Genomic DNA, 20,628 nt, shown 5'->3' with positions numbered 1-20,628 from the left:
CAAGTATACACAATGGACCTACTTATATTTTACATCTCGATGGTGAGTAAAGTCATGGTAATCAACTAATCATGGTGAACCTCAGCCATGAAAGAATCGGAACATGCATACATATATGATATATATTATGTACAGATACAAATAACTTAGATGATGCATCGACTCAAAAGAACTGCTAACCTAACAAAAATGTTCCAAGGCCTGGTGTCAAGGTACTCAGGTGGGTGACTCGGCTGGAAGCAAGGTATGCCACCATCCGCACGCGATGTTTTTCTGGATGCAACCCTCGATGGTAACTTGAGAAGAAATGTTGCGATTGATCACGTCACCGAGGCCGAGCTGAGCATGTAAAATACTAGAATTATCCACCGGAATATGGATATAAAAGGAAATCAATGTGATATCAAAAAACGGATCACGGATATTCCGATGTTATAAAATCGGAGCTGGCCGCTGGTTTCATCATTGAATAGTGTGAGCATGATACCTGGCCATACTTGTTCCATCCCCAGCAGAATACTTTGCTATCCTCTTCAAGCAACCAAAGCAGAGTCAACAGACTGGCAAAGCATGGAACAGTTGAAGTATTTTCAAAAATGCATGACTGGCATACCTGTGATTACGGCACTGTGACGAGCTCCACACGAGATGACTTTCACATGTGTATTTTCCAGACTCGGAGCATCAACGAGCCTCGGGAGAGTCTGATTTTGAAATTCAGACAATAAGGTTAATGCATAACGTTTCGAGGAAAACATGGAATTCAAAGAATTGAAACAATGTATACCTCAGCTTGGTCACCACCAGTTCCCAACTGCCCGAATTGATTTCCACCAAACACATACACATCACCATCGGCTGACACGCAAACCGTGTGCCTCAGTCCTGCTGCAACCGAGTCTATCCTGATGCCCAGTAAGGAAGATACACAAGTTGGGCTTAATTCATCATCTATACTTCCTTGCCCACACTTGGAAAAAAACAATAAAATCGAAAAGATTTAACTCCTATATAACCACACCTGAGGACAGAATAACCATTTTATCTAGCAGAGGAGAGAAGAATATAGGAAAAGGAATTGAGAAGATTATCCTTTATTAGATCGAACTTCATCTTCAAGTTTACTGAGCTTTTTTGTCCACCAATTTCTACTTTACCTACTTATCGATCATACCTGAAGAACAGTTAATTTGAGAAATTCCAATCATTGTCAGGGATGGATGTAAGGATTGAAACATTGAACATGCCAGCAGAAGAAGAGGAATATGTTGGAATGATTAAAAGCCACAATCAGTTAACCATCGGCAAGCACAATTTATCAAGGATCATGCATTTAACTAAGAGAAGAACCGGAGCAATGTCTGCTTCAAGTGGAGCAGATCCATTCATAATAGAAGATAGCGCCACTCGTAGGCACTAACCAAATAAAAAGTTTAGTAATTTCAGGAGGTTAATAAATCTTTAGAAAAAGTAAATCCGAGGGATAATAGACAAAGGGAATGGCTTTGATATGCTATTGGTTGGTACAATTGACACCTAAACTATGACACGATTAGGATCTCAGAGAGAGGGGCAGTGCCGATGAAAATTAGCACTGTAATCTGTTTTCATGATGGAGTGCAAGCTCATCTGTTAGATTTTTTTAATTCTCCGTCTCTCATCTGTTGGTGGATGGTTTTTTGGTGATGTGATGACCGATGAATGACCAACACAAGTAAAAAATAATACAGGGCCAAACATTCAAGGAAATTTGAGACTTGAGAGAATATATATTCTTTTAAAAGAACTACATCACGCCACTGAATTATTCAATATGAAAATGTTTCTATTGAATTATGACTACGGAATCTTACCTGTCCATAGAGTCCCCAACCAAAAGTAAGTAGCGCTCCAGCATCTGTCAAAGCACCAAATTGTTAACTTCTTTTATATCAAATAAATTGTTAATTATGTATAGAAAGATATACAAGAAAATAAGACATACAACAAGTAGAACTTCTCATGTCATGCACTGTTCTGATGAATCACTAATCATCCTAAGGCCTATTAATACTACAACTTCATCTGTTTCCATGGATATCTTGCATATTAAAGGATATAATCAGTATACAATAGATGGTTTAATTCCAAAGTCGCCAATTTGCCTCCAACCATGTATTATAAGATGAACCATACCTGTTCAATTAATCACCCTCACCCGTACTTAGTTTAATGAAATTTTGTTTAATATACTAGCTTATATAGCTTTAACTTCTAGATGGTATCAGAATTCAGAACAACTTCTCCATCAAGTGTAACCATATACAATAGCATTGTCAAATTAGTTTAAATTTTCATAGAAGTTTAACCAGTTAAACATGGGAATGATAAAAGGCATACCTGGGATCACTGCACTATGTTGTCCCCCACAGGCAATCCCCTTTACGTAACTTCCAGGAACTCTAAAACTCTGCCTTTCTGAACTCAAACCACCTAGAGAATTGCAGAAGCTCCATCTGTCACAAAAGATGAGGGCTCCTTACAAGGTACAGGATGAGGCGAGGATACCATTCGTATCCTGGAACCCAAACCAAGCTGTCCTTCACCTCCATAGCCCCAACCCCAGACCTGCCCAACATCAGGAACTTAGGGAAAATTAGGATACATCAAATACCTCGCTTCATAAAAGAAACCATTTACAGGATGAAGTATCATATAACCTATCTTGTCAGATTTCACTGATAAGTCCAAGGGTAGACAAGTACCTGATAATGCTAGAGTGTGGCGCCCACCGGCAGCTACAGTCACAATCCTCACTCCCGGATTCAAAGTTACTAGACATGGCAATGCCGAGAGAGTTTCATCACCAGATGATGAGCTTTCCGATGAATGTTTTGCTGATGATATTCTTCTTCTTTTGTACTTTCCTCTCCGCCTCCTTTACTATCCGCAGCAGAAAATGTCTCATCATTTGATCTTGAGCCTTGAGAACGAGGGCCACTTCAATGATTTCACCCTTCATAAAGTCAGTATACTAACAAGAACATGTATCAGTCTGTTATCTTAACCCAAAAGATGTTTACCTTGCTCCGCCAAAAATGAGCTCTGTCTTTCAAATGCATCCTTTTCTAAGCTTGTACCCATGGGTGAATCACCGAATACCTTCCCTGAGGGGATACACTCTTTCCACCCCCATGTATAAACTTCTGCATTCTCTGTTAATAAGAAAGTGATTTGACTTATCAAATAAGTCGTTTACCAAGGCTCCAACTAGTTGCTGGTTCTACGAATTAAAGTCCTAAAAGGCAAGTCATATTTGACTAAACAGGTGAAACATCTAACATACAAATTATCTTATGTCTGTCACATATTCGGGCATAGCTATATGGTATGGGCCTTCAACATGAAAACTTTTGGGGGGGGGGGGGGAACGAGTGGGAGTAACAGAGTAGGGAAGCCTCAGTACTACCTGTAACTGCAGCACAGTGAGCCCAACCAGCTACTGCTTTCACTATGGAAGCATCAGTTGGAAGTGGAAATGGCTCTGGAATTTCCTTAAACAAGCAAATTGAATAAGAAAGGAATATAAATTTTAACAGCTAAACAATATAACCCCAACAAAAAAGAAAAAAGAAATAAAGGGAACATATAGTGCACGAGAATACCCCATGATTCCCGGATGTGACGTAACTTTGACCTAAATCATCTGTTGAACCCCATGTGATGAGCTTCCCTGAATCTAAAGTTTTAACAAAAGAACAATTAGTAACCAATAAATGCATAAAGTACATTATTTTGCATACCAAAACACAAATTAAAACCACTATTAACAAGAAAAAAGAGTTCCATTGCTCTGATCAAATTTGTCTATCAACAACTTGAAAGCTGTCTTTCTTAATGTAAAGAACAGAGACATATCTGTAGTTAAAACTCAGTAAAAGAAAGAGCTCAAGTTAACTCAATATAGTTGACTTAGAGGTAAAACAAAATACACAAAAACTGTTGAAATTTGAAATTTCCCCCAATCTACTTCTGCATTTTCTCTCCAACCAAACAGATCAAAATGCACTAATTCAAAAACTCAGTAAAACAAAGAACTCAGTATCTCTAACTTTAACTCTATTGGATTGACTTCGAGGATAACAAAAGGCAAAGACGGACGAAAAAATTGGAAAATCTCTTCCTCCACTTCACCTACATTTTTCTCGCCAGCCAAACAGATCAAAATGCACTAATTCAAATCCCCACCAACTCAACCACAACTACACATCACAAATAAAACTTACTACGAACAAAATATCCATATAGGAAAACACACTGATTTTATAATCAAGAGAAATTAAAAAAAAAAAGAAGCAGAAGAGAAGTATAGAGATTTGAAAAGAAAAAGCAACCGGAGATGACTATGGCGAATCCGCAACTGCCACCGCATACGTCGTTCCAAGAGCAGCCTCCGGTAGCCGGAACACACACGGTAATCGGCGATAAAAGCGGTGTCCGTTGAGGCAACGCTCCGGGCAAGTATCCCCACATGAAAACCACGCGCTCTTTGTTAACTCCTTCTCCATCTTCACATCCATGCTTTCTTTTCCTTCCCCATTCATCTCCCAATAGAGAGAGAATATATATATATATATTATTATTATTATTATTATTAAAAATATATTAATTATTAAAAATATTACAAAATATATAAATTTAACATTTTAAATATAATAAATAATTATAAAATATATTATTTTAATTATTTTAAAATATTAATATATTTGGGTTAGGTCGGGTTGGGGTTGAGATTTTAGTCTAAAAATCGACGAGGGTTCCGGGTGGAAAAAACTCAAAATTCTTTGAGATGGGACGGAGTCAAGTTTTACATATATGTGTTCGGTTCGGGGCCAAAAACCCGGCCCGCCCCGTGCCCTTCCCTAGATATGGTGTCACTTTCGCTTTCTCTCATGCTGGTGTGAACATACTCTACTATAGCCAAGTTTAATATTACATACATAATTTCTTTGACGGATATTGACACACTCCTTGATCTTGCATTCGCAGCCAACAGCCGCTGCACAAGAACTCAAGGCCCTCAACCTTGCAAATGCATCATCCAACACCAAAAATGGTGGCCTTCGACCTCGAAAGTGAAGTCTTAATTTCCGAAAACGAAAGGTGTCGAAAGGATCGAGGTCGAATCATCAACTTTAGAGGAGGGACCCTTTGAACTCACATGTTCATGTGCAAGTACAACCTCAATTTCAGAAATCAAGAACCGAATGTTATAATGTACATTCAGGTAGTCTAAAGCCATTTCAAACACAGTAGAAAAATCCATGGCAGATTTGTAGGCCAAGCAACAAATTCAACAATTCAGTAGACACGAAAAGCATTCCGGTATAAGATTAAGATGTTCGATTTATAAACGTTACAAGCATGCTGTAATCTCGTATCATTCGAACGTTTCACTTTTCGATTCAATATTCGTTACAGTTTATCAAAACATGCTTACACACAGAGTACTCTTTGTTCCGATTACACATCAACAACAGTAAATTCGAAACGCTTTAAACACCCTCTATTTATCAGATTTTGGCCTCCACATCTGCCCTCCATTACTATATTGTACCTGAAATGGCCTCTGACCGCCGGAATTTAAACTATAACCTACAGTAATTGACTTCTGAAATTGAGGTCGCACTTGCACTTGAACTTGTGAGACTAAAGGGTCGTATTTTGAAATTGATGGTTCGGCCCGAGTCCATTCGACACCCTTGTTTTCCAAATTGAGATTGCATGTTCGATGTGGGGGGCACCACTTTTGGAGCTTGATGCTGCATTTGTGAGGTTGAGGGCCTTGATTTCTTGTACAGCGGTTGCCGGTGCTGCTGCATTTGCAAAGGTGATTGCACTAATCGATGTGTCTGTGGATGTGGATTCAGATAGTGGCTGCCGTTGCTACTCGAGTAACTAGCCGAATGGTTTATAAAAAATTGGGATATCTGTGGTCCAACCAATACAGGGAGGAGTGTACTTCGGGTCAAATTAGCTGAGATTAGCATTCGACGGGTCGTTTGAAATGCTTCGGCTATCTTAATCAGTTGTTTCTGACCGACCGCCCTAGCAGAATTTTCTGGCTGCTCGAAAGGATCTTCAATCTAAACAAACATAAAAGGTATTGTTATAGTTTTTGGTGTCTAAGCCATGAAGCATTTCAAAAATATAACACAAAAGGGAGAGAATATTACAATATTGCATAGGTCCGGGGCAACCATCTCATATTGTTTTCTACGTACTCCCATTGTCCCGTAAACGGGCAAATCCCCAACTCCGATGCCCTCAAATTTATGTCTGAAAACTGAAAATATTTAAGGATTAATCGTAAACAAAGACTACATAGTGCTCCCAAAGAGAACTAATTTCCAAAGCATGTTGTCATACATGTTAAAAAACATTTTGACCTTCGACTTTAACAATAGACGGTCGTAATAGGAATCAATACCTTGGCAATGAAGGAAATAAACAGCTCAGACAAAGAACTTCGGTTTATGATCCTACATGATCTAAACCTGGCAATGTTAGACGAACATACTTGTGCAATACGTCTCTCTGCATCACTTTGGTACCTACAAACGCAGACTTTATTATCAAGAACATATCCTCTAAAATGTACAACATTTTTAATATTAGTGAAAAAAATATGAAATATTCGACTCAAAGTTCAATCAAACAATTGAAGAATCTAAGAATCAAAAGTTTCTTTTGAAACCATATTCCAAAACAGGGAATAAACAAGAAAACTAAATAGAACTTTTGGGAAAGAATATCTCAGTTATTCCATTCTCCATAGTTTATGGCTTAGCTAAAAGACTTACCCGTAAGATCATCGACAACATTTGTTGGGTATAATTCTTTTAAAGGAGGTAAAATTGGAGGTACACATGTCTGTAAGAGAAACAAAATAAATAAAATGATAAACAAAAATGTGAGCGTCTAATACAGGTACGTACTCAAATCCCAAAGCGAGTCGAACACATGTTCTTCAAGAGAAATGAAGAGTAAAGTAACAGATACAATCAACTCCACCGAAACAACATATGGATGTATTAAATAAAATAAACCCTTCTACAACTTCTCCTATAATAGAATGAATCATAAAAGCCACCTGAAAATGGAAAATGACTAGCAAAGTGAGAGAGTATGAGTTGAAAGTCCCGGTCTTCGGATTATTAATACCGTTAGCCTTGGCCCATTCCTTTACCTGCATGAATCAATAACAGCATGAATAAGAAATGAGAGATACATTGCTCTCAACAATAGAAAGTGTTGGCTTTCAAAAAAAGTTACCAGTAAAACCATGTCACGAAATCGACCATCTATCTCACATAGCCAAAACAAGAATTTGGACTTTATTTGGCCCTGCAGATTATCAATCGAAATATCACAAGAGATGTTCTGCCATTTGCTGACGCTTTTCAAAATGGGAACTCTTGCACTGGGAATAAATTGTATACCTAACCATCCACCTGCGGATAAATGTTATCATCATAATTCAAAAGGCATTATTTATAAAAATAAAATATAAAAAAACCGAAGATAAAAAAAAAGCATGAAAATTCACTCAAATTACCTTTCTTTCTTAAAGCTCTCAGTAATTCCTTGAGTATAGTTTGCTTCTGCTTCTTCCCAGCAGATGAAATACATGAACCATAAGATACCTCAACAGATATATCCAAATCTCCCCACCGCGTAAAGAGATTAGACACAAAGGATCCGAATGGCTCCACGGTTGCACCTGCATCCACCGATTAAGTCATTTACACGAATGTTTATTACCAAAAGCTTCAAATGCTCAATGCCATAATCAGCTAAAAACCTCTGAAGTAATCGTTCTATCATGAGGGGAAATGTCAAACAATTGTTTCTGAAAACCAAACTAGATTAGGCCATTTAGGGAAGGCCAAAATATAAAATTTTAAGCTTGCATACAATAAAATCTTTCCAGTTTGTTATTGTTTGCAACATTCGGAATCGTTCATTCATTCGTCACATAAAGCATAATCTAGCATTTTCATATACATTTCTATTGGAAGTTTACATGGATCAATCAAAATGAAGAACTGGGAACAACCATCTAAAAAGATAACATAAAAATTACCTCTTAAACTTTCTATAGATCGAACTATTTCGCGCAATTCATCGATGATTTTAAACCGCGTAACCCAGTCTTCTTGCAAGGGCTTGATCACTTCAAGTATTTCCTTGAGAGTTGACTCTATTTGTCTATATGAATTCATCTTCGTTTGCTATATAAATATCACTTATATAACACAAATTTGCCCCTTTTAGAAACCCTAAATTCAATCATATCAACAAAAGGAAAATAAAATTAATACCCTAAAGTAAAAAGAGCAAACATTCATCGTGTCCACTTTTCTCAACAAGTAACAGCCCAAAGAAACTCAATAAATGTAAACATTCTCTCAGGCAATTAAACAAACACTAAAAAGGCATTTAACCAGAATTTACCTTGACAAAACAATAGAGATCAACTCCCTTCTCCCCTCGGATTTTGGAGACACTGCACCATTAAAAAAAACAATAGGCATATGTAAAAGAAGAAACCCAGAAAAATTTCACATTGCTCTTCATAAAAATAACGAAACCAATCTTTAATTTATGATGCACATTACAGTCTTCTACAGAAAGAAAGAAAGAAAAAAGTTGGGTTTTATTTTCTTTTTATTTTAGATGATTTCCTTGTCGAATGTGTAATCTTTATCTTTATTGACCTTTATGGATTCAAAGAATGATTCGGAATTTAGGAGGAAAAGGAGGGAACAAAGACATATAGAAACAGTCAAGTGGGTAACCCTCGACGGAAAGAAAAAAAAAGAAAGATAATAATTGATGATGACGAGAGATAAAAAAAACACACACACAGATAAGGATAGGAAAAAATTTAGATTAGGGTCGGGTTTTTTTTAATGATAATATTCGGGTCTGATCGGATTTATGTTTAGTATGAAAAATATTTGAATCGAAAAAATATATAATTTCATTTTATATATTTAGAAATAATTACAAGAATACCCCTTTATATATTATTTTTTTTCAATTAAATCATTATTTTTATTGAATAAAAATAATATTTTTTATCATTTCGGGTCGGATTTAGATTTTATTTCAAAAAGTCGGGTCAATTTCAGGTTGGTGCAGGGTATTTATTATGTTGGTCGGGGTTAGATTTCGGGTGGACGAGTCATTATTTTCGGGTTGAGTGGACCAAAAATTCAACTAAACTTGATCCATACTCATTCCTACTCACATAGTTGGTCTCCTTTGGATTTATTTTATTTTTTCTAGTTTCCATGGGCTTTTGTAGGCTTTTTTGTCCAAACGATAAATTATTTAGGAAAATAGGAGCAGAGTAAGTAGAAATTTATTTTGGGATCGACGATATTTTTTATAGTATTCATAAAATTCGTTACATCGATGTGATGAATTCTAATAAAAATATTATTTATTCAAATTCGGTACCTCGAGATGACAAGTTCTAACAAAATATATTTTTTATTGAAATTTATCATATTGAGTTAAAAAGTTTGAATAAAAAATACTTATTGAAACTCGTCAATTAAACGTGACGAGTTCCTTGTATCGTAAAAAATATTGTAGATCTCTAAATAAAAGTATTTGTGCTTTATTTTATAATATTTTTTTCGGGTTGTCCCATTGGGTAAAAACCGCTTTTGTAAGAAGAAAAAAGTGAGGTTGATTGAATTTATTTAAATTCTTAATTGTCTATTTTAATTTAAATTTATTTGGTATTTAGTTTTATAATATTTTTTACTTTATTTTAATAGAATGAATCTGAGTAATTTGATATTAATAATATGATTTTTTTATTATTTATGTAAATAGTATACAAGAAAAATTATTTAAGAAAATATTACCCTTTATAGTTTGTAAAGAGGGGTCGGAACGGTTTTTGTGTTTAGGGAGTAAGAAGATTGAAAGATAGAGAATTACACAACGATTTATAGTGATTCGACTTTCTCAACCAAAGTCTACGTCCACTACCTTAGCTCCTCACCAATGATTTTCTAACAAATTCACTAATTTGTTCTTTGAATGAAAAACTCTTCTCATGTGTTTGATTGCTTTGATTAGTTGTTCTCTTGCTTCTTCAAGTGTCCTTAGATTGTATTTATAGCTTGGAATGAGTTTGAATTCGTATATAGCCGTTGGGATGTTTTGGAGCTGTTTGTTGTGTGAAAACACTTAATAAAATAGTTTGGAGCGTGGGGAGAATCAGTACCCTCTCATGGGGGATCGGTTCATGCAGTGTAAAATTCAAATATTTCGACCGTTACACAGGGGGAATCTGTACCCTCTGGACATTCTGTTTTCTCTCGGAGCCAAAACATGCAGGAGGAATCTGTACCCCCTGGGGTATTTGTACCTTCTGGGCAATCTAAATTTTTTGCTCAAATCCGATTTTAATGGACTTTGAATTATTTTTTAAACCTTTTGAAAACTTTGAATAAATTTAATTCAAATCCAAAAACATTTTACCTTTAAATTTGTTATATCGAAACATGTTTCAACAGATTAAAATAAGGTTCTAATTGAAAATATATATATAAAGATATATTATTGCAATTAATCATAAATATATAAGGGATAATAATAATATTAAGCAGGGTGGTGACACACTCAAGGTTATCCGTTCGATAAGATGCAACTATTCGAGGGTGCAAAATATCTCTCTGAACCACTGATCTGCTATTATGGGATCGTCGTCTCCTGAACTGAAGAACTCGATGGTCTTATATTTGTGGAGTTGCTCTACTGGAGACTCATGGGGTATGACTACTAGCTGAGCTACTTCTCCTATACTACGTTAATTTCCTTATTTATTTATTCGAGAAGAAAAAATTTATTTTGATGTGCAAAACAACACCCGTCACCTTTAACGATAAGATGTAACCTTAAAACTCTATCTTTTCAATGGCTAAGATAGAACCACTCTAGTTTTTCTAAGACTAAACCAGAATCACTCCCCTTTTATAAGGTTTGATTTGAGTAAACAAGAATAGCTCATTAAGTAGGTTTTTACAAATATTTAAGCTCACAAAGAATTAATACAAAGATATTCAATAAGACTCAATACACTACAATGAAAAAAATAAGAATGAAAGACTATTTTCTCTTAATCTTTAAGCTTGGATAAGTGTAGTAACCTTCTTCAAGTGTCCTTGGAGTATTTTTATTGTATGGAATGAGTTGCTAGCCGTTTATGACGGTTGGACATATGACTTATAGCCGTTGAAAGCTTTAAAAACATGTAATAAAGGCCACTTGCACATGAAGTTTCGAAACTATTGTGAAAGTATTGAAACTTCTAAACACACTTTTTAAAAGTTTCAAAATTTTATTTAAAAATATGACCATTAAAGAAAATCGGGTCGTTAAAACAACTTCGGGATACAAAATTTCGAAACTCTTACAAAAGTTTTCAAATTATGAATAGTACCTATGTATAAACAGTGTCAAATAGTAATTGTTGTTCGGGGAACACCCCCGACTAGCATATCACCTTGAAACAAAGGATTTATCATCTCAGGCGGATTCTGCAATTCAGTAAAGCCTAAGTGGCCCGAAAAGCCATAACGGGCGATAGCATCAGCAGCCCTATCCGCTTCTCGTGGAATGAGGTCAAGAGCCACTGTCCAATTTTTCTGCAACATCGCACGAACCCTTCGGATTAGAGCAGGTTCATGCCCTTGGCTAGGGTTATTAATCAAGCTAACTGCCTCCGTGTTATCCATCTCCACCACCAGATTTCGAACTCCATTATTCCAGGCCACTTGAAGTCCATCCAGCAGACCCCATAGCTCGGCGTGAAGCACGAAGCAACACCCAACATGGCGGCTGTGGCCGACAATCCAATTTCCCTCATGGTCTCTCATGAGACCACCACTAGTCGCATCTCTGGTTCACTAGTTACAGAAGCATCAGTGTTTAATTTAACAACTCCATTATTGGGGGGGGGTCTCCAGTCCTGATTCCTCTTTGTCCGAAAGGTACGATGAACACCATTATGTTGTTTAGAGTCAATTGCATTACATGTTTCTAAACTATAATTATCATTCTACACGAGTCCTTAAATTTTTGAATATTTTAATTTCATCCTCAAATCAATTTTTTTAAAATCAGTCCTTAAAGTTTTGAATATTCCAATTTCATTCCCAAACCATGACCCTTATTATACATTGGTCCCCAATCTTCTAAATACTCCAATTTCATCCTCAAATTCATATAAATGTGTATTTATAGTTTAACCTAAATTCTATTTTTTTTTCAAACATAATAATATAATTTCTCCTAATACTTCTATTAACATGAGATGTAATTAGTATATACATAAAATTTGGGATGAAATTGAAATGTTGAAAAAGTTTGGGGGATAATGACATAGTTTGTGGGTGAAACTAAAATGTTCGAAAGTTTAAAAGCTAATATAGAGTAAAAATCATAATTTGACTCTGTAACAAGGGATAAAGGGGCCTCTGTGTACAGTGAGGTATGATTAGTATTGTCTTGAGATTGTTGGTGGGCACTTTTGGTTGTAGCAGGATAAAATGAACATAAAGTTTATTAAAAAAATCATAATTTAAGGATAAAATTAAAATATTTAAAAGTTTAAAGACAAATTTAAAAATAAATTATAGTTTAATGACATATGAATCAACTGACTTCATCCTTTAAATAAAATTCAGAGTTTAAATTAAAATCATCCTATAATAGATCTGTACAATATCTTATAAATTAATCTATAAATAAATTAAATATCAATAATTAAATTAAGGATGAATTACATGAAACGTATCAAAACTCAGTTTTGGTACATTTTAAGTACGTAAACTTTTAATGTTTTCAAATTGTTGAAAACATTTTGATATTTCGATATAACAAATTAAGTTAAATGAATTTTAAGATTTTACAAAAAGATTTATAAGTATATTCGATATAATTATTCGAATATCAAAATATTACTCCAAATCTTTCAAATGTCATATTAATCCTTACTCAAGTGTAAAATTAAGTTTTATCTTAAAATAATTTCAAAACGATTTTACAAAATATTTCGAACCATCTCAAAGCCAAAAATTCCAGATTGCTCAGAGGGAATCGATTCCCCCCCAAGGGGGTACCGATTCCCCTGAATGGTTTGGCTCCGAGAATTCCAGTATGCTCGGAGGAAACCGATTCACCCCCAGGGGCTACCGATTCCCCCTATGTAATGGTCGAAATATTTGAATTTTACACTTAGGGAACCGATTCCCCTTAAGGGGTACCGATTCCCCCCACGCTCCAAACTGTTTTATTAATGGTTTTCACACTTAAACGGCTCCATTGACTCCACTAATCATTCCCAATGTTCATAATCAAATGAGGGAGTATTTAAACAAGTTCTGAAGCCTTTGATCAACAAGAAATTATAGAGAGACAAGAGAGAAAGCATCAAACACCAAGTTTGTGCAAATCAAGCCAATTTTCCTTTCAATATTCATTTTGCTTTCAAGAACACCATTTGTGCTCATTTGTAATTATTTTTTAGTGTTCTTTTCTTGTTCTAGAATTGTGCAAACATCTTACCTTGTGAGGTTTTCCTTGTAAGTTTGCAAATTTGTGTATTTCTCTTTGAAAAAGAGTGTGCTCAAGAATTTGGTGTATAATTCTTGAGGGAGTTGTAAGGTTACTCTTTGTCCTCAAAAGAAATAACAAATTAGTGAATTTGTTAGAAAATCCTTAGTGTGAATAGCTAAAGTAGTGGACGTAGACTTTGGTTGAGAAAGTCGAACCACTGTAAATCGTTGTGCAAATATTTTCAATTTTCTGCAAAAGCTTCCACCAAAATTTTAATTGCCAATTCACCCCCCTCTTGGCCATTTTCATCAATCGATTAACTCAACAATTGACATCAGAGCCTAACTCATTTGAAGGTTTAATCACCTCTTGAGTCGATTCGGGAAGAGTTACATCGATAATCAAAGTCATCAATGGCCTCTACTTCAAACTTCGACTCCGGTCTCGATTCGATGCCCGTTAACAAGCCTCATTTCTTCAATGGGGCTAATTATGCCTATTGGAAAAATAGGATGATGTACTTTATTCAAGCAAGTGACATGGGATCATGTAATGTCGTAGAAGAATGATACTTCAAGCCTCTCACTCATCCAAGATTATAGAGTGAAGGAGAGACAAAATGTTCCAGCTCAACTCTAAAGCCATCCATATCATATTTTGTGCTCTTGGACCAGATGAATACGGAAGAGTTTCATCTTGTACAACCGCCAAAGAAATATGGGACAAACTTCAAGTCACTCATGAAGGTACCGATGAGGTAAAGAAATCTAAAATTAGTATTCTAACGCATAGCTATGAAAATTTCAGGATGAAACCAAATAAAGATATCAAAGCTATGACGGATAGATTCTCAACGATTGTCAATGGTCTCAAATCATATGGAGAGATCATTTCAAATGAAAAGCTTGTGAGGAAGTTAGTCTACTCCCTCCCAAAATCGTGGCAATCAAAGAATACGACAATCATCGAGTCTAAGGATCTAACATCCTTAACTCTTGAAGAGCTAATCGGTTCACTCCTCACTCATGAAATGATGCTTGAAGATGAGGTGGACCATGATAAGATTGAAGAGACATCAAAGGAGAAGGAGAAAAAGAAAAATATTGGAGTTGCTCTCAAATCCACAAAAAATGAGAGTGATTCGGATGAAGATGACGATGATGAGGAAATGGCATTGTTTGCCAAACGGTTCAAAAAAATGATGAGACCTTACTGAGGAAGAAAATTCAAACGAAATGAAGGCCTCAAAAATGAACCAAAAGAGAATGACCCGATTATTTGCTATGAATGCAAAAAGTCGGGGCATGTCAAATATGATTGCCCACAACTGAAGAGAAAGGGTCAATAAAAAAATAAGCACAAGGCTTATATGGCTACATGGAGCGATGAAGAAGGTTCCGATGAAGAGGAACAAGAAGTATCAAACTTGTGCTTGATGGCATTCGGGGAAGATTCTAAGGTAACCTCTAACTCATCTGATTTTGATGATTTATCCTATGATGAGTTATTAGATGAATATAATGGGTTGGCTACGGATTATGAGAAATTGTTTTTAAAATATAAAAATGATGTTTCAAAATTGAAAAATGAAAATAAACTCATATCAAAACCAACAACGATCTTGAAAGTAAAATCAAAGATTTACAAATAAAACTAGAAGAGTTTGAAAAGAAAATTTTGGATTTGCAGAATTTACTTTCAAATGTCAATGATGATCATCAAAAGAAATTGATGATCTTAAAACTTCTTTTGATAAATTGGAACAAAAACGTTTTGAAAATGGAGAATATTCAAATCCAACTTTGTTAGAAAAAGTTTTAAAAACTACAATCATAGAGTCCCCAAAGAACCTCTAATGGAAAATCATTAGAAGTATATGGGTTCCTAAAGAGCTCATTACTACTAAAGATAAGGATATTCTACACAAATGGATACCTAAGGGACTAGGATTTTGGAAACTAATGAATATGGCCCCAAAAGAATTTGGGTACCAAAAATTAGAAATTAATCTATGTTTGTAGGAAAAAGAGCATTGTTACCAAATTCATGATACCTTGATAGTGGATACTCAATACATGACCGGAGACAAAAACCGGTTCATTGAGCTTAACGCCAAAAATGGAGGAGAAGTGATTTTGGTGATGATTCAAAGGTCACATTGAAGGTATTGGTACTATTGGTAATACCTATTCCATACAATTATAATGTTTTTATATGAATGGATTAAAGCATAACCTATTGAGTATTAGTCAATTTTATGATAAGGGATTCAATGTCATGTTTGATATTAATGGTTGTAAAGTCATTGACATTGCATCTAATCGAATTATGCTATTGGTCATAGAATATGAAACATATACATGGTGCATTTAGATTATTGATATGACTAATTTGTGTCTAGTTGCTAAGGATGAACATGATAGTTGGTTATGGCATAGGAGACTAGGACATGCTAGTATGAGTGTTTTGCAACGGCTAATGAAGGTGATTTAGTTCGAGGGTGCCTAAGTTTAAATTTGATAATGATAAAATTTGTGATGCTTGTGCTAAAGGAAAGTAAAAGCGAGTTTCTTTTAAAGCATTAATGACGTATCAACTAGTAGAGTATTACAATTGATCCATATAGATCTTTTGGGCCAACTAGGACTACTAGCTTGGGTGGGAAACAATATGCATTTGTCTTGGTAGATGATTATTCTAGATATGCTTGGTTCTATTCTTAAGTACTAAAGATGAAGCATTAGAAAAATTCATCACGTTTTCAAAAGTAATCCAAAACGATAAAGGTTACTCTATAACTAGTGTTAGGAGTGATCATGGCACTAAATTTGAAAATCTTGGATTTACTGAGTTTTGTAATTCTAATGGTATTAGTCACAATTTTCAGCACCTAGAACCCTCAACAAAATGGAGTTGTTGAGAGGAAAAATCGAACTTTAGAAGAAATGGCTAGAACCATGCTTTGTGAAAATAATTTGTCAAAATATTTTTGGGCGGAAGCCACAATACTGCTTGTTATGTTGTAAATCGAGTAATGATTAGGCCAATTTAAAGAAAACTCTATATGAAATTTTTAAAATAAAAAGCCTAACATTAGCTATTTTCATCTTTTTGGATGTAAATGTTTTGTTTTGAACAACGGTAAAGAAAACCTTGGCAAATTTGATGCTAAAAGTGATGAAGGAATTTTTCTGGGTTATTCCTTAAATTCTGAAGCTTATCGAGTATTTAATAAAAGAACTTTAGTTGTACAAGAGTCTATACATGTTGTTTTCGATGATAATCCCCTTCCGATGAAGGATTCTTGTGTTAATGATGATGTAGGTATTAAATACAAATGACGTTAGACATGACATTGGAGATCATCATCAAAGAAGAAACGAAAGATGAGGAAACTTATGATCCCCTCGAGAATCCAACCATTGAAGAAAGGGAAGTATCTTATCCAAGAGAGTACAACTATGTCAAGGATGGTGAGATTATAGGTGATACATCCAAAGGGGTAACAACTCGATCTTCTCTTAGAAATATTTGTAATTATGTTCCATTTATTTCATGCATAGTGCCTAAAAATATTAAAGAAGCATTAAATGATGAACATTGGATTATGGCTATGCAAGAAGAATTAAATCAATTTGAGAGAAGTAAAGTATGGACATTAGTTGAAAGGCCTAGTAATAAATCTATTGTAGGTACTAGATGGGTATTTAGGAATAAGCTTGATGAGAGTGGTAATATAGTGAGAAACAAGGCTAGACTTGTTGCTCAAGGGTATACTCAAGAAAAGGGCATAGACTATGATGAAACATATGCTCCCGTAGCTAGGATGGAAGCAATTAGAATGTTATTAGCATTTGCACGTTTTCATGAATTTAAATGATATCAAATGGATGTTAAAAGTGCAGTTTTTAAATGGTTTTATAAAGGAAGAAGTGTATGTGGAACAACCTCCAGGTTTTGAAGATTCAAAATTTCCAGATCATGTTCTTAAATTGATAAAAGCGCTTTATGGTTTAAAACAAGCTCCTAGAGCTTGGTATGAAAGATTGTCAACTTTTTTAATTGAAAAAGGTTTTTCAAAATGGAAGGTTGACACTACATTGTTTTTAAAGCACAAAGGTAAAGATTTATTAGTAGTTCAAATTTATGTTGATGATATAATATTTGGTTCTACTAATGATGTTCTTTGCCAATAATTTTCTAAGCTAATGCAAAGTGAATTCGAAATGAGCATGATGGGGGAGCTCTCATTTTTCTTGGGACTCCAAATCAACAAAAGAAAAGATGGCATCTTCATCAATCAAGCTAAATACGTCAAAGACATGCTTAAGAAGTTTGGACTGGAAAATGGCAAACCTCATGACACTCCAATGAGCCGTTCAACAAAGCTTGACTTAGATGAAGGAGGTAAATGTGTAGATGTTAAATTATATAGGTCAATGATTGGATCTCTACTTTGGGACTCCAACTCAACAAAAGAAAGATGGCATCTTCATCAATCAAGCTAAATACGTCAAAGACATGATTGCTTTGGACTGGAAAATGGCAAACCTCATGACACTCCAATGAGCGTTCAACAAAGCTTGACTTAGATGAAGGAGGTAAATGTGTAGATGTTAAATTATATAGGTCAATGATTGGATCTCTACTTTATCTAACTGCAAATAGACAGATATTATGTTAGTGTTTGCTTATGTGCTAGATTCAATCATGCCCTAAGGAATCACATTTAATAGATGTTAAGAGAATCTTTAGATACTTTAAGGACACTCCTAGTTTAGGACTTTGGTATCTAGAGACTCTGGCTTTAGCTTGCATGCTTTTTCTGATACGAATTATGGAGGATGCAAATTAGATAGGAAAAGCACCTCCGGTACTTGCCAATTCCTTGGAAATATGCGATTTCTTGGTTTTCAAATAAACAAATTTGTGTTGCATTATCTACCACTGAAGCCGAATACATTTCAGCTGGTAGTTGTTGTGCACAAGTTTTATGGATGAAACAACAACTTTTTGATTATGGAATTGAAGTTAGTACCATTCATATCAATTGTGACAATACTAGTGCTATTTGTCTCACTAAAAATCCCATCCAACACTCTAGAACTAAGCACATTGAAATAAGACATCACTTCATTAGAGACCATGTCACTAAGGAATATGTAGTTCTAGAATTTGTTGATACTTTGCACCTATTAGCGGATATCTTTACAAAACCTTAGAAAAGGAAAGATTTTGGACACTTAGGAGAGAATTAGGTTTGACCAACCTATCTTCACTAAGTGTTTAAAATAATTTTAGCACTTTTAAGACTAAATGAAAAATGCTAATTTTTTATTGCATTCATTGCTATTAGTTGGGGGGAGTTTATGATTCTTGATGAAAAATTAATTTTATGTTCAAATATTTAAAGAATAATTTGATTGTTCGAACATGATTAATTTTCAATATATGAGTTGCCAATACCACTAGAGAAAATTAATTTAGCATTTTGTGTGTTTAAAATTGGATTTTAGCATTTTGGTACAGAGAGAATCGATACCCCCATGAGGGAACCGACTCCCCCTTTGAAGGGGAACTGATTCCCCCCACAGGGGAATCGATACCCCCTGGGGTTCTGGATTTTAACACAGGTAGAACCCTTAAACCTCAAACCCTATTCTTCTCTCATTCACGCCGTTTCTCCTCTTCTACTCTCTTCCTATCTATTTTACCTCAAATCAACGATTTTAATCGAAATTCACTTCAAACATCATCTTCTAAACCTGTTAGCATCATTAAAATCGTGCAAACAACATCAAAATCCACTCAATCTCATCTTTCAAGGTAAAATTTTCTAAACTCTCTATTTCATTGATTTTGAACATAGGACTAGTTTTAATTAGTTCTAGGTAGAAATAGTGATCAGACATTGATTGTTTAGTAATTAGAAACTATATATTACAACTAATTTAATCAAAAACACAAGAATTTTCCAAAATATTTGAAATTTTCGAAATAATAAAAAAAAATTATTTTTCAAATTATTGTATTTTTATTGAATTATGTTGTTATTATGAAACTATGCATATATTATTTTTCAAAATCTTATTTTTCAATAGTTTTCAAAAACTTTGCCCATTAGGATTGAATTAGAGAACCTTGAAATATTGAGGACTCAATTGAGTTTTGGGATTGATTGAATTGCATACATGTGTTTTCTAAATTGCAGGTTATCCATTCTATTCCGATTTCCTAAACCATGTCCAATCCTAAACGTGCTAGGTCATCATCTAGTCGCTCACACCGTCAACCAAATCCACCTCCAAATCCTCCTCCTATTTCTGAAATTCCAATTCCTAATCCTAATCCAGTTGATCCCAATATAACGATCCAAAACTCGTACTTCAATCATCCTGGTCCTAGAAATCATCGTTTTTGGTATTATCAATATTTCGACTCGTACAAAATTAGAGAATAATGTATCCCTTCTCGTCAAGCTATGTTAGATATTAATTTTAAATATCTTTCTCTTTTACAAGAGTGAAAATTTGATAAACTCTTTGAGCTTGAACCCATTGTCTACCATCAACTTGTTCGTATCTTCTATTCTAATGCAGTTTGTGATAAAAACCGAACTGAAATCGAAACCATAGGAGTTTGTTCCTACCTCCTAGGAAAATTCTTATATTGACTCGGCTTACATAGCCAATGCATTCGGATTAGATAATGATGGTATTTCAATTGAAAAACAAATCTTAGGATCTCGTTATAAAAGAAGGGATAGTACAAGTTTCTTAGACCTTCATGAACGTTTTCTTCATCTAATGATTTCTTGGTGGTTTCGACCATCCGGAGGTCGTTATTCTACTCTTAGAGCCTTGGATCTTTGGTGGTTATATTGTTTCAAAAACAATATTAAAATAAACCTACCTCAGATCATTTTTGTTAAAATTGTTGAAACCATAAATTTGTTCCTAACAAGAAACTCTGTTCATCTCTAGTTTACGGTTGCATTTTGAGTAA

At 34.7% G+C, this 20,628-nt stretch overlaps 2 pseudogenes; both read right to left on the bottom strand.

Moving 5' to 3' along the window:
* Positions 1-71: 71 nt before the first annotated feature.
* On the bottom strand, positions 72-4,583 carry LOC120176651 (annotated as a pseudogene).
* A 782-nt stretch (positions 4,584-5,365) lies between these two features.
* Positions 5,366-8,737, bottom strand: LOC120176501 (annotated as a pseudogene).
* Positions 8,738-20,628: the final 11,891 nt, after the last annotated feature.

Source organism: Hibiscus syriacus, unplaced genomic scaffold, assembly GCF_006381635.1.
Source record: "Hibiscus syriacus cultivar Baekdansim isolate YM2019G1 unplaced genomic scaffold, ASM638163v2 tig00112249_pilon, whole genome shotgun sequence".
Classification (NCBI taxonomy): Eukaryota; Viridiplantae; Streptophyta; class Magnoliopsida; order Malvales; family Malvaceae; genus Hibiscus; species Hibiscus syriacus.
This window is presented reverse-complemented; position numbering and strand designations above follow the sequence as displayed.